This window comes from Triturus cristatus, chromosome 5_1, assembly GCF_964204655.1.
Source record: "Triturus cristatus chromosome 5_1, aTriCri1.1, whole genome shotgun sequence".
In the NCBI taxonomy this organism is placed as follows: domain Eukaryota; kingdom Metazoa; phylum Chordata; class Amphibia; order Caudata; family Salamandridae; genus Triturus; species Triturus cristatus.
This window is the reverse complement of record NC_140587.1, coordinates 678,934,024-678,950,217: the sequence shown is the minus strand read 5'-3', so window position 1 is coordinate 678,950,217 and position 16,194 is coordinate 678,934,024.

The following is a 16,194-nucleotide window of genomic DNA, read 5'->3' as shown; positions in this document are numbered from 1 at the left end:
TCTAAAAAAAAAAAAAGACTGGATCGGGCTGGAGGCCACGCCCCCTCCTTGCACCATTCTGCAAACGCGCCCCCTGGCGCATTTGCAGAGGGGGAACTAATTCCCCTTGAATACTGGGGGTCCCTGGGGGCCAACTAGCCCACCAGGAACCTCCAGTATGCGCCAGGGGGCTGCGTTGCAGAGAGGTGGAATAAGGCCACGTCCCTTTTTACACCTCTCTGCAATGCAGCTCCGTGGCGCTAACTGGAGGTACCTGGTGGGCTTGTTGGCCGCCAGGGGACATCAGGATTCAAGGGGACCTAATCCCCCAACTTAAAACGCACCACGGGGCGCATTTGCACAGTGGTGATGGTAGGGGCGGGGCCTGAGGTGATATGTCTGCAAACACGCCCTGTGGCGCGTTTTAATTTGGGAAATTCATTCCTCTTCAATCCAGAGGTCCCCTAGGGGCCATCTAGCCCACCAGCTACCTCCACTAAGCGCCACAGAGCTGCGTTGCAGAGTGTTGTTAAAAGGGGCGTGGCCTCTGAACACCTCTCTGCAACGCAGCTCCCTGGCGCATACTGGAGGTACCTGGTGGGCTAGTTGGCCACCAGGGGACCTCAGGATTCAAGGGGACTTAATCCCCCAACTTAAAACACGCCACGGGGCGCGTTTGCACAACGGTGAAGATAGGGGGCAGGGCCTGAGGTGATATGTGTGCAAACACACCCTGTGGCGCGTTTTAAGTTGGGGAATTAATTCCTCTTCAATCCAGAAGTCCCCTAGGGGCCAACTAGCCCACCAAGTAACTCCAGTAAGCGCCATGGAGCTGCGTTGCAGAGTGTTGTAAAAAGAGGCGTGGCCTCTGAACACCTCTCTGCAACACAGCTCCCTGGGGCATACTGGAGGTACCTGGTGGGCTATTGGCCCCCAGGGGACTGCAAGATTGAAGAGGAATTAATTCCCCAACTTAAAGTGCGCCACAGGGCGTGTTTGCACACGTCACGTCAGGCCCCGCCCCCTTCCTTCACCATTGTACAAATATTGCTCTAAAATCAGCCGAACTACGAATTCCGATTTACTCACCTGTTATCAGGAGAGAACCAAGTGCTGCATCTTTTAGCCCAGCACTGACCCTGAAAAGTAATTCTAAGCGTACTTACCAGTAATTCCTTCCATAGGAATCCATTGTGTGGTTTTCACCAGAAAAGTTTCTAAGTGTCTATTTTCACAAATTAGAAATATTCCTAAAAAATCGTCTGTATGACTTAAACACATTCTCTCAACTGTTTACAGGAGATTCACCATTGAGTAAGAAAAAGTAATGATAACACCACTTACCTGCTAAGTGAATTTTCTGCCATAGGATAACATTGGTGATTCTATGTGAAAAAATTTCTGTCAACTTTTAAAATACAATAATATTCCCTAAAAATCACTACTGTAACCAAAACACTTTTACTCAACTGTTTACAGTAGATGTCCAAGGACTGAATCTAGGATCCAGCCCTGTGGTTAGAAAAGTAATCCATAAAGTAACTAATTGCATTTGACTAGAAATTCACATTGAGCTCATTGAGAAAGTATATTTTGTATTGTAATGTATAATGTAATTATAATGTAATATTTAAAAAAATAGTCTAAAAATAAATAGTTTAAAAAATGTAGTAAATCAGTATTAAAAAAATCAGTATAACAATTAATACATTAAAAATTGTCATCTACAAAACCTTTGAAATTCACTGAAAAAACCATAGGTTTCAGGCCTGATATAGTTAGGAATTAGCATTTAAAAAATCTTTGAAATTCACTAAAAAAACAATAGATTTTAGGGGTGTTATAGTTATCTGTACTGTCCCCAGAAACGCTGTCCTGAAGAGACCCCGTATCAAGAGAGGGTCGAAACGTCGTTGACACAAAAAAACAGAAGAGAGAGCCTATAATCATTTATCCCCTATTGTATACAGCTCTCCTTTTGATGTTTTTTCCAATAACCAATTCCCCATTTCTTCACTTGTTTTCACCTAATGTTCACTAAGTCAGGTTATGGTCACTTCACTGGGACTCACGTATCACTCACAATGTGCTATTATATGCATAACTTCCAAATGCTTTTTGTATAATGCAAATACATTTGTGGTACAAGTCGTGAATGCAAAATAAATGTGACTTACTTCGGCTGCAGTAAGAAAAAATCGATTTATTGATGTGATGGGCTTTCTTAGACACAATTCATGGTAATGCGTACCTGGACCTATCCAAAGGTCGTATTGGATATTAATAGTGTGATTTTGATTGAGTCTGAGCAAATAATTCTATTTTGCATATCAAAAATTGTTTAACCAAATGAGTTCCTTGTGAACATTTGTTTCTCTGGCACGAAAGAACTTTATTGGCTTGAGCCTCCACAATTTTGGCGACCCAGGGCTAAAGAAAAAGGGGCCGGAAGTTTTCCGGCTTGACGGGGTCCAATGAAGGGTTTTTTGAAAGGGGGAGCACCTTAGCCTGCTTCCAGGCTAAAGGGACCAATGCCATGCTGAAAGAGGAATTAATTGTCTGCCATAAAGGTGTAAGAAGTACGGGAAGGCAGTTCCATTGAGACATATATTGGCTCATCACCACACCCCAGGATATTCACTCACCCAAAAAACTGTTATAACACGTAATTTTAACTTCATATACCTACTGAATCAACTATTCACACATCTTTGGGCAGTCACACACCCCCACCGAACCACATACACATTCACTCTCCCATACGAATACTCAGTTAACTAATCAATAAATAATATAGACTTTCACGTAGCTATTAACCAACTGGTGCAGCAGTTTACACAACAACTAACAAAGTGATACAGATATTCACACAGTTTAGTCACTATCCAATATATTTAGTGAGACACTATAAATTGGTCAAGTAAACAGTCAATCACACTGCTAATAAATCCTCCATCCAGATATTTATATTTATATATCCACTCATTCTTCAATGCAAATTGCTATATATATAATACATATTTAAATAAAGAACCAAACCACATTCACTGGATGATGTCATCAGTGATGTCATCAGTGATGTCATTTGAGAAGCCATCAGTGATGTCACTGACCATGTGATGAATGATGTAATATGTGACATCATCAGCAGTGTATTGCGGGCGCACGAGATGTAGTTAGTACAACTAACTATATCGGAGGAATTTCAATGGTTTTGTTCGAGTGAAATGTCCAGCTAACTATAACACCCCTAAAACCTATTGTTTTTTCAGTGAATTTCAAAGGTTTTTTAAATGCTAATTCCTAACTATATCAGGCCTGAAACCTATGGTTTTTTCAGTGAATTTCAAAGGTTTTTTAAATGCCAATTCCTAACTATATCAGGCCTTAAACCTATGGTTTTTTCAGTGAATATATATATATATATATATATATATATATATATTCACTGAAAAAACCATAGGTTTCACACACGTTATAGTTAGGAATTAGCATTTAAAAAACCTTGCAAGTTCACTTAAAAAACCATAGGTTTCACACATGTTATAGTTAGCTGGACATTTCACTCGTGAAAAACCATTGAAATTCCCCCGTTATAGTTAGTGCAGGCAACTATACCTCACGCGACCGCAATCCTCTGCTGATGACGTCAGATATTACATCACTGTATTTAGACACTTATTTACCCATGTCTTCTTGCATTAATTTTTAGCTATACATATATTACAAATATTTATTTTTCATAAAGACACATATGTCATCAGTGATGTAATATCTGACGTCATCAGCAGAGGATTGCGGTCGCGTGAGTTATAGTTGCCTGCACTAACTATAACGGGGGAATTTCAATGGTTTTTCACGAGTGAAATGTCCATCTAACTATAACGTGTGAAACCTATGGTTTTTTAAGTGAATTTGCAAGGTTTTTTAAATGCTAATTCCTAACTATAACGTGTGTGAAACCTATGGTTTTTTCAGTGAATTTGTACGTTTTTTTAAATGCTAAGTTATGTATTTTTTATTTTTTTTTTAATGGTTTTTCACCGTGCGCGTACCGTACGCGCACTGATTTTTCCGTTTCTACCGTACGCGCACGCTACGCGTACTCCGCGATTTTTCGCAAAAAAATTAAAGGAAATTTTGGCCCTTGGGGGTCCTTCTGGGACCACCTGACAAAGGCTAGGGGGTCAGGAACTGTCCACCCTGCCCCCTTTTCACGTTCTCCACCTTTGTTTTTCACCCCCTCAGACTGCGAGAGACAAAATGGCGGCCGACACTTCCTGGTTTCGACCGATTCGAATGTTTACTAAGATCTAACAACCAATCAGAATCGCGCTCGCGCACGGCAGCGTGCGCGTATGGTAAGTTTTACCGTACGCGCACGGTGCGCGCTTATAGATATATATATGCTTTTAAATGCTATTTTCTCAGGAAATACTGAACAGATTTACACCAGACCTGCAAAAGGCACATCCCTGACCTGAGGACTACCTCTCTGCCAAATTTCAAGTAATTCTGTTCAGCCGTTCGGGCTGTAACTTGGACTAAAGGTCCTATGGAAAAATGCATGGGGAAAACGCGTTTTGGGACACCCCATTTTTCTCAGCCCCCGCTTGACGAATCCCCCCGAGACTTTCAGGGAAGGAGCGGAGCGGAGCGCCCCACCTATTTTGAAAATTTCGCGAGGATTCGTCAATCGGCGCCAAAGTTATTCCAAATAGAATGTTGCGGATTTCCTATGGAAACACGATCCTAACTATAACTATCTACTGGCGACCGCCAGTAGATAATATATATATATATATATATATATATTATCTACTGGCGGTCGCCAGTAGATAGTTATAGTTACAACCTAGTTTCCATAGGAAATCTCAAAATTCTATATTGAATAACTTTGGCGCCGGTTGACGAATCCTTGCGAAATTTTCAAAATAGGTGGGGCGCTCCGCTCCGCTCCTTCCCTGAAAGTCTCGGGGGGATTCGTCAAGCGGGGTCTGAGAAAAAGGGGGGGTCCCAAAATGCGTTTTCCCCATGCATTATTCCATAGGACCTTTAGTCGCAGCTACAGCCCGAACGGCTGAACAGAATTACGTGAAATTTGGCAGAGAGGTAGCCATAAGGTCAAGGAAGTGCCTTTTGCAGGTCTGGTGTAAATCTGTTCAGTATTTCCTGAGAAAATAGCATTTAAAAGCATATCAATATCTATACGCGCGCACCGTGCGCGCACTGTGCGCGCACCCTGCCGTGCGCGAGCGCAATTCTGATTGGTTGTTAGATGTCGGTAAACATTCGAATCGGTCGAAACCAGGAAGTGTTGGCCGCCATTTTGTCTCTCGCAGTCTGAGGGGGTGAAAAAAAAGGTGGAGAACGTGAAAAGGGGGCAGAGTGGACAGTTCCTGACCCCCTAGCCTTGGTTCAGGGGGTCACAGAAGGACCCCCAAGGGCGAAAAAACCAATTTAAAAAAAAAAAAAAAATCGCGAGGTGCGCGCATCTTGCGCGCACGGCGAACCGTGGGTGCTCGGTGCAGCGCACCGAGCGCCCACAGCGCGCGCGCGCACGGTACGCGAAGCGCACCGTGCACGCACGGTGTGTGCACGGTGAAATACCTGAAAAAAAAATACATAACTTAGCATTTAAAAAACCGTACAAATTCACTGAAAAAACCATAGGTTTCACACACGTTATAGTTACGAATTAGCATTTAAAAAACCTTGCAAATTCACTTAAAAAACCATAGGTTTCACACATGTTATAGTTAGGTGGACATTTCACTCGTAAAAAACCAATGAAATTCCCCCGTTATAGTTAGTGCAGGCAACTATAACTCACGCGACCGCAATCCTCTGCTGATGACATCAGATATTACATCACTGATGACATATGTGTCTTTATGAAAAATAAATATTTGTAATATATGTATAGCTAAAGATTAATGGAAGAAGAGATGGGTAAATAGGTGTCTAAATACAGTGATGTAATATCTGACGTCATCAGCAGAGGATTGCGGTCGCGTGAGTTATAGTTGCCTGCACTAACTATAACGGGGGAATTTCATTGTTTTTTTACGAGTGAAATGTCCACCTAACTATAACATGTGTGAAACCTATGGTTTTTTAAGTGAATTTGCAAGGTTTTTTAAATGCTAATTCGTAACTATAACGTGTGTGAAACCTATGGTTTTTTCAGTGAATATATATATATATATATATATATTCACTTAAAAAACCATAGGTTTCACACATGTTATAGTTAGCTGGACATTTCACTCATAAAAAACCAATGAAATTCCCCCGTTATAGTTACTGCAGGCAACTATAACTCACGCGACCGTAATCCTCTGCTGATGCTAATACTGTATTTAGACACTTATTTACCCATGTCTTCTTCCATTAATCTTTAGCTATACATATATTACAAATATTTATTTTTCAGAAAGACACATATGTCATCAGTGATGTAATATCTGACGTCATCAGCAGAGGATTGCGGTCGCGTGAGTTATAGTTGCCTGCAGTAACTATAACGGGGGAATTTCATTGGTTTTTTATGAGTGAAATGTCCAGCTAACTATAACATGTGTGAAACCTATGGTTTTTTAAGTGAATTTGCAAGGTTTTTTAAATGCTAATTCCTAACTATAACGTGTGTGAAACCTATGGTTTTTTCAGTGAATTTGTACGGTTTTTTAAATGCTAATTTATTTATGTATTATTTTTTTTATATATTTATTTTACAGTAAACTACGTATTAAAAATTATTATTTTTATTTTTTTGGGTTTTCACCCTGCAAATTATTATTTTTTTTTTGTAAAAAAAATGTATTTATTTTTTGTGTTTTTCAGGGTGCGCGCACTGTGCGCGCACCCCCGCGATTTAAAAAAAAAAAAAATTGTTTTTGCCTTCGGGGTCCTTCAGGGACCCCCTGACAAAGGCTAGGGGGTCAGGAACTCTCTACCCTGCCCCCTTTTCACGTTCGCCACCTTCCTTTTTCACTCTAGCACTGAAAACAAACAAAATGGCGGCCGACACTTCCTGATTTCGACCGATTCGAACGTTGACTAACATGTAACCACCAATCAGAATTACGCTCGCGCACGTTAGGGTGCTCGCACGGTGCTCGCACGGTGCGCGCACCCTGCGCGCATATAGATATATATGCTTTTAAATGCTATTTTCTCCGGAAATACTGAACAGATTTACACCAGACCTGCAAAAGGCACTTCCTTGACCTTATGGCTACCTCTCTGCCAAATTTCAAGTAATTCTGTTCAGCCGTTCGGGCTGTAGCTGTGTCTAAAGGTCCTATGGAAAAATGCATGGGAAAAACGCGTTTTGGGACCCCCCTTTTATCTCAGCCCCCGCTTGACGAATCCCCCCGAGACTTTCAGGGTAGGAGCGGAGCGTAGCGCCCCACCTATTTTGAAAAATTCGCGAGGATTCGTCGACCGGCGCCAAAGTTATTCAAAATAGAATGTTGCGGATTTCCTATGGAAACGTGGTCCTAACTATAACTACCTACTGGCGACCGCCAGTAGGTAATATATATATATCTATATATATCTATATATAGATATATATCTCCACCCATTAGGCAAGATGCTCTCACAGGTAGGTTTTATTGGCAAAGCACGGAATTGCTTAGTAAACAAACAGTTCTCCCCCCACGCGTTTCAGACTTTACGCCCTTCTTCATAGGTGAGCTGCAGGAGTGACGACAAGCAAGCACTGCCCAGTATAACCCCAAATCCTGCGTAATCACTTTCAGGTGAGTTGCTGTTCACTTTGCATGCTGGGACTGGAAGCCCAAATACACCCCCATTTGGGTCACTGCCAAGTAAAAAGAAAGTTTTTTGTATGAGACAATGTTCAAGAAGTCATTATCACATCCTCGTTGCACCCCCTGTCCCGCTGTAAACTGCCCAAATAAACAGAAGCGGGCCCGCTGTGATCTTCCGGTGGAGCCATCTCACGGCCAGGCCGGACGTATTTTTGCGAAAAAGATGAGGTGCCCCCTAGGCCAGATGCTCTCACAGGTAGGTTTTACTGGCAATGCACGGAAATGCTTAGTGAACAAACAGTCCATCAGTTCTCCGCCGATGCGTTTCAGGCTCAGGCTTTACGCCCTTCTTCATAGGCGAGCTGTAGGAGTGACGATAAGCAAGCACTGCCCAGTATATCCCCAAATCCTGCGTAATCACTCTCAGGTGAGTTACTGTTCACTTTGCATGCTGGGACTGGAAGTCCAAATACACCCCTATGTGGGTCGCTGTCGTCATTGCCAAGTAAATAGAAAGTTTTCTGTATGAGACAATGTTCAAGAAGTCATTATCTCGTGCTCTTTGCACCCCCTTTCCCACTGTAAACTGCATAGTGAACAGCAACTCACCTGAGAGTGAATATGCAGGATTTGGGGATATACTTGGCAGTGCTTGCTTGTCGTCACTCCTGCAGCTCTCCTATGAAGAAGGGTGTAAAGCCTCAACTGATGGACTGTTTGTTCCACTAAGCAATTCCGTGCTTTGCCAATAAAACCTACCTGTGAGGGCACCTCTTCTTTTTCGCATATATATATGTACCTTAGCATAAAAATGTCAATATAAATACTTACAAAAAAAAGACTGCACAATGTCAGTTCTCGTATTTAGAGATATAATATCCCTTTTAAATGAAGTACATTTAATATGCAGTATTACACATATGAACTCAGATCTGTTTTTTTTTCTTATTTCATTTTGTCATACCGAGCAGGTGAACAGAAATCACAACAGGACCCAGGACAAGAAAGAAGATCCTCAACTGCGAAGAGGTCATGACAGCTTGACACCATCACCAACAAGGAGGAGGAAGCACCCATCAGCAGAAGGAGAGCGTCCCCAGAAGTAAACAAGATCTGTTGCAAAAGACTTCAGGTGGAGGTTGATTAGCCATATGTATAGATAGATAGATAGATAGATAGATAGATAGATAGATAGATAGATAGATAGATAGATAGATAGATAGATAGATAGATAGATAGATAGATAGATAGATAGATAGATAGATAGATAGATAGATAGATAGATAGATAGATAGATAGATAGATAGATAGATAGATAGATAGATAGATAGATAGATAGATAGATAGATAGATAGATAGATAGATAGATTGTTGTGTAGCTCCTACAAATCTATATAGAATCTGTGCATTTAGACAACATAAACTAAGGGACTGGTGTTCAAACTGATTCCGGACACCCCCAAAGGTTATGTTAGTCTCTAGACCAGATAGCTCACAGTGCCACTATGAGCCCCTCTTACCAAGGAGTGAATAGTTTCTGGCAACTATCGAACATCACAACTCTGACCCTTCAGGGATCGTGGAAACAGTACAGTACTTTTCGCTCAGTCACTTATGCTCACTTTGTCTCAGAGAGATACACAGAATAAATGTTGAGGACATTTTCAATAAGTATTTATTGAACCAGCGTCATTCCAGTATAAAATACGTGTGCTGCAAAAACCATAAGACTGAAACAGATATATACAGTTATAAGCACTAGTAGAGTAAAGAAAAGGTAGAATTCTACCTTAGTGCTAAAACAATGAATATATGCAGGCATAAGAATACATGACAGTAATAATGCGTACTCCTACGATGCGAACCCTAACTAGATGTACCTAAGTGTACATAGCATGTATGTAGGAGTAAAGCCAAGAATCCCCTTAGGATAGAGCCGACCCCATTACCTGATGTGGGAGAGGAAAGGACCTCCATCTTGGTCTCAAGATGGACCACCCGTGAGGGATGTCAGACCACTGGGTGCTGTAATGTCTTTGTGCAGGAACTTCAGCATCTTGCATCAGCGTGTCAGCATGGAAGTCTTTCTCCTCTGGATTGCCCAGCTTATATACCCAAAAGGTACCCTCAGGAGTTCTATCTAGAAGTGTGCTATGGGCATGTCGGTAAGGTTGACGATACAGATGACCCTTATACAGAGTTATTCGGCAGAAGATGGTAATCATGTTGTGATACAGAGAATCCTCATGCATAATACATTAGGCTAGTTTTTCAGTGAAAAACACACAACAGTCATGTAGCACCTATCTAGGTAAAAGGTCAGTGCCAGACCCATTATGTAGAACAATGGTAGGACAAGTGTGGGTAAAAGGTTGTGTAACTACCCAGGCCTATATTGGGGTACATTGGGGTTCATAACAAGATAGATCGCGATGGCAACTGTACAGTTATGGTTAGGTCAGTATTTTCAATGAAAAGACATGTATTGTTTTCGTATACCTTTGGTGGCCTTTGACAACTGTAAATAAAACATTTTGTAAAAGCTAGTTCATTTGATTTGGATTCAGATTGGCAAGTTTAGTTCAGATCTGTTAAGAGAGGGAAGGACTGAAAAAAAAATAATTTCTATTTTAATTGCCATAAGATTTTTTACTGTCGAAAAACAGCTGAACCTAATTACTATTCTTAGCAGGAAAGTAGATCCTTACTCAAGGAAGTGTCTTTGCTTGGTTTTGTGTAAATCCATTCTGTAGCTTCTATAAAAATAGTGATAAAAAATATTAAGGTGGATTTTTAAAGTGTTAAAAAGTTGGATAAATATGGGCAGTTAGTCTGCGGATTGTCCGCGAACCCAGGTTCATTGATCTTCCGTGGACTCGATTTAAAATATAACAGAATCTGATTGCATAAGTAGTGTATGTCTCCTATCATCCATTACGAGTCCGCAGACCCAAGCTCTCTAGTTGGCTGGCTACAAAAGACAAAGCTCTGCTGTAGCCACAATTACAGGAGGTGGTTCTGGGTCTCGTTTTTAGATAGAAAAAATAGAGGATCCATAAAGAAGCAGGTAATTACCCCTTGTCTACCAGGCTCAGGTAAGGGGATCCAAATCGACTTACTTAGGTATTAAAGTTAAAAGAAGTATATTTTGTGGTGGGGTTTGCAGACCCAGAGACAGGTTTGTTGACCCCAACACTGCTCTGATGTCGGGGAACACTGCCTAAGGGTCTACAAACCCCCAGCAAGGGTTTTTGGATCCATGTTAGAGCCCTTCTTGTGTTTGCAAACCATTGATCAGCATCTTCATAATGGCCCAGGCTTTTGAGCCCTTGCAGAACCCCTTGAAGGGTCTGGGGACCTAGTACTGGTCCTATAAATCCTGACAGAAGTCTAACAATGGTCTACAAGTCAGTATGGGTTTGCAGAACCAAACCAGGGTTGACTAATCCAAAAAATTCTGTCAACCTCCTCATGGCTCTCCAAAGGCAATGCATTACAAAGCTTATGCCCAGTGATGGGTTAGGCACTAGGAAGGACAGGCCCTGTAGACAAAATGACATGTGCAAGGTTATCGACTGGGTAAAGTGGGGGTTGGCCACCTGTGTAGGTTTAAGAGCATTGCAGCCAGTCCCAGCTGAGCCTGGCCTTCGGCCATATGCAGCAGAGAATGGCTCCCCGTGAGGGGGTTGAGCACAAGATTTCTCAGAAGGCTAATCCCTATATCCAACTCTCCCAGCAAAGGCCTTCGGCCTTGTGCAGCAAGTGTGCTGCAGGCAGTGGGTTGGGTACACAGCAAAGAAAAGTATAGCGTATTGCACATTTACTGCAACAGCGCCCTATGCTGTTGTGCCTTCGGAGTAAGTTTTCAGATCGCAGAGCCAGTGGGGGCACTGCCATCAGAAAACTGATGGAGTATTCAGTCTGGTAAAGCTTTGATCTGCCCACTCTGTTTTGGGTCAGACAGACCAAGAGTTTAGCAGACTCCATTTCCATCACATTAGTGATGGGGTACTGTATCCACCAAACTCTAAATCAGGCCCTAAGTTTAGGACTCGCATACCTGCCACGCAAAGCAAAATGCACCCACCAAATGCTAGACTCATGACCTCACATTAGATTTAAAAATGACTTTACAAATGACATAATTATTGCACTAGTTATGTGATATGTTACATTATCATCAACAGTATGAATGACACAACTATTGATTCTTTGTGTGAGTGCTGTGATTTAAAGATATGGTGTGAAGTCATCATAATTAATATAAAAAATATTGTGCAGCCATAAGCATTGCATACGGTCTTAGAGTTATGGTTTGCATGGAGGTATATGAACTATGGTTGGTGGATCTAATCATAACTGGAAAATTCTAGGGATTTTTGTAACCATTACTGCAATTTAACTGTTTTTAAGTGAATTTCAGGGAGTTTTATTTGATACCTTAACATGTTGTGACACAAGCTAACTGAAACTTCAAATTAACTGTGTTTAGTAGGTGGAAAAGTAAAGGAGTTTTACTGGTGGTTATGTGGATACATGTGTAGGGTGGTTATGTGGATACATGTTGAGGGTGTGTGGTAGGAGTGGTGGTGAATGATAATGCCTCGTTTTGTGTTACAAATTGTAGACCCCCTGTTCTGTATGGCCTTCAGTTTTTGCAGTGGAGAATGACTGCTAGGCCTTCCAGCTAACCACCATTGCACCTATCCTTTGGTTGTTTGCAACAGTGGTATGCCACTTGCACCCTACCAACCCCTCACACAGCTCAATCACCAGCTGCATATTCAGTTTACAAATTTGCAAGTAAAATTCATTTCTACAATCTCAACGTTCATGCAAATCTATGAAATTGTGTCAACGTTTTAAGCACATCAAAGCTTTTTCAAGCCCCCTCTTTTAACTGTAACTTCTTTTGTCAGATCTGCATGAATTCTGGGATCCCTGTACTCAGTGATTTAAAGTGACGTTCTAATAAAAAACTAAGCATGCACATTCCTAAATTTTGTGTGGACTTGTTAAGTTGCCAAAATTATTAGCAAAATAACACTTTTTGGTCCCTTGACAATCCCACATGAAACTCAACATATCAGAAGATGTCTGTGAAATGGCACAAAAAGTATCAGCAAGCCAAATATTTTTACACTGCCCCAGTCAATTGACCCTCTTATCAGATCCTATTGAATATAGGAAATCTCTGCTCTGTGCTTAACGGCAAAATGTCATTATATTTTATGGCGTGTATAAAGACACAAGGGACACCCTACTCACATGGAACCAGGGTACTTACAATTAAACAAAAAATCAAAGGTTCCTGTGGACACGTAATGATTAATATTCATATATATGTCAGCGCAATGGAGTGGAGATACATAGATGTCAGAGAAAAAAATGACATATAACACAGAGTGTGTAGAGAAGCAAGGTATATTTTACTACAAATTCATATTAGTTATAGCATTTCAGTGCGAAGTGTCCCTAGTGGAAAAGCGAAACCTATCATAATGGATTGTGACTTTTTCGTGACATGAAAACAAAGTTTCAATATTTTTTCATAAACGACCATTCAGTGGATGCACAGTAAATAATACCAGCCTCCTACTATGATAATAGGAACTGAGAATTGGTTCACTTCAGGTTGTCAACGGTGTTTCGACCCCGCTAACAGTGTGGGGTCTCATCAGGACCTATCAATGTAGGGACACCTGAAAAAGGATAATTAATGTGTGGTCATAAACAATACATTTTGGCACCATTCCACATGCAACTATAATTGTATGCACAGATCCACTGAGTAATGATGGGCCAAGCTTTAGCTGGATTTGCTCCATTCCCCGATATGGCTAATCAAAATCTTATGCAATCGCAAGACTTATACCTTGGTCTAGGTACCTTATACAGGGGTTTAATTTAGTTTGTTGCGCACACCTTGTTGGCACAACCAGCAAGGGTTGGCCTGCCGAGGTAAGCCCAGTTGCCTGCAGTGCCTACAATAAGCCCGTAATTGTTCATTCAGTTATTGGCAAAAGACCCACTAATCATGAGCAAATTCAATTTTCAATCGCCCACAAATTCGACCAAATTGAAGCTTTGTTTTCCATTGGGACCACAGGATAAGCACATAAATTTCACTATGTGCTTACCCAATAGGTGGTTCCCAGTATTGGAGGATGTAACACCTGGGGGACAGTTTTTGCCACTGTCTATACAATCTGTCACTGCACTCCCTCTATGTTTGTCTTATCAGACATATTGAAACAGATACAGAATGAATACGGAGCAGCTGCTGCCCTGGAAATGGGGATGAAACTAATGGGAAATGTTCCCTTGGTATCCGCAATGATTCTGTCTAATGTTTAAGGTGAAGCAGCATCTCTGATTATACACCAGCGGCTCACAGCGGTTGCACAAGCATTATAATTGCCTATAATTATTACTGATGTGTACACATCCTTAGGACGCAAAAAGTTGGGAACCATACCTACAAAACCACCTCTTGGCAAACCTAGTACAGACAAGGAAGCCAAGCAAACCCATAAGTTTGTTACAAAACCATGGGATAAATCTAAACAACCTGGAAAAGGTAAACCTTGCAGAGATTCTAGGTCCCCGTAGTCCTCTGAGAGACAGTATGATTTACGTGATCGCACTAAACTAAGACTCCTGACAGGTATCGGTTTCCTAATTCAAGTTCTTATCGTTCTTTTCATGAATCGTCTGCTCAACAGTACGACAGAGGAGGGTGATCTGAATGCAGACAAGAAGAGTATGTGAAACCGAGAAGGGAGACACAATGCTCGTCTGACATGACGATAAAGAAGCAGAACAAACCTCCATATAGAGCCCTTTTTCTGAAAAAGAAAGTTGTGGCTATAAACTCTAAAAATGCCACAGACACTAAGAGCCCTCGTCCTGAACAGGAGTTAGGTGGTGACTGTCCTCGATAGCGCAGCAGAAGTCACCATAGTGCGCCAGAACCTCCAGCAGTTTCTGGTAGCGAGAGCACCTAATATTATTATTACAGTTGAGACACCGGATAAGCATGTAGCCCTTCCTGATTATATAATCTAGACATTTACGACATATGAAATCGAAGGTGACGTACAGCGCAACCTTTACAACAATATTCTAGGAAACTTTTATTTTGTCCTATGACATCCTCTGGCAGAGGTCGATTGGCTCCCACAGTTTGTACAGATATTCCCCCAGGGGGACTATGTTAAACGTTCTTCCTTTTCTACCCTTGTCCCTGAACAAGTTAAACAAGCTTATGTGGCAGATTGGGCTCCTGCACTATCCCCTGCGCTATATCGCAATCATGCCAGCTGAGATAAGGAATCTCCTTATCATGTTATACGCTCAAGGTCCAGCCCGCATGTGCAACCACTATACCCTATAAAGCAGGATGCAAAAGTAACTGTTAGAGAAATGTTCTCCCAATTAGAGTACCAGGGAGTTATTGAACCCTGTGTCTCACAGATGAATAATCCTCTTTTTTCTGTTTTGAAACCGGATCATACTTATCACATAGTCTTAGACTATATATATTTAAATAGTCATACACGCACTTTTGCAGTGCAGAACACACATAGTACGATACTAATTAATAATTTAGTAAGTAAAAAGTACAAAACCGCTTTGGATATATCCAATGGTTTCTTCAGCCACAATCTAGGACTTGAAAGCCGAGGGTGGACGGCTTTCTCATTGATCGGCTTTCCAATGAGATATGCAAGGCTACCATGGGCTATAAAAATAGCCAGAGACTATTTGTTGCACACATATGTTCAAATCTTCATGATATTGACCCATATGCATTGTCCTATGTTGATGATATCTAATTTATGGACGATTAATTAAGTCCACATTTGGCCAAAGTAGATCGCATAATATTGAGGTTTGCTTAACTTGGCTATAAGTTCAACTTCAGGAAATCTATTAGAGCTTTTCTGAGTGTCCTTTTCTTAGGAAATGAACAAGGGAAAGAGCAATGCACCTCATTGTTTGGAGAAATGTGCACAGTTGCAACCTCCCAAAAACATTAAGAAATTACAGTCCTAGCCAGGATTTCGGCAGAACATATCTACCAGATTATGCACAACACATTAAATCACTATTTGCCACATTCATCAAGCTAAACAATTGCGATTCCATAATAGCAATTATTAAGGAATTGCTATTAAGGAATCGCAATTGCCTATGCATGTAGATTTCACAAAAAAATTGCGATTCCTACACATTTTCTAATAGCGAATTACAAATTGCGATTCGCAATTAGGGAACGCTTTCCCATTTATTCCCATTACCAAATAGGTAGTCGCAAATTGCAAAAGCATTATCAAGGGTGCTGGGGGACCAAAAGGCCACCCTGATGCACCCCCAAAATTGTCATGTGTGCAGATGTGGTGCATTCACATTCCCTAACATGTGTGCACCA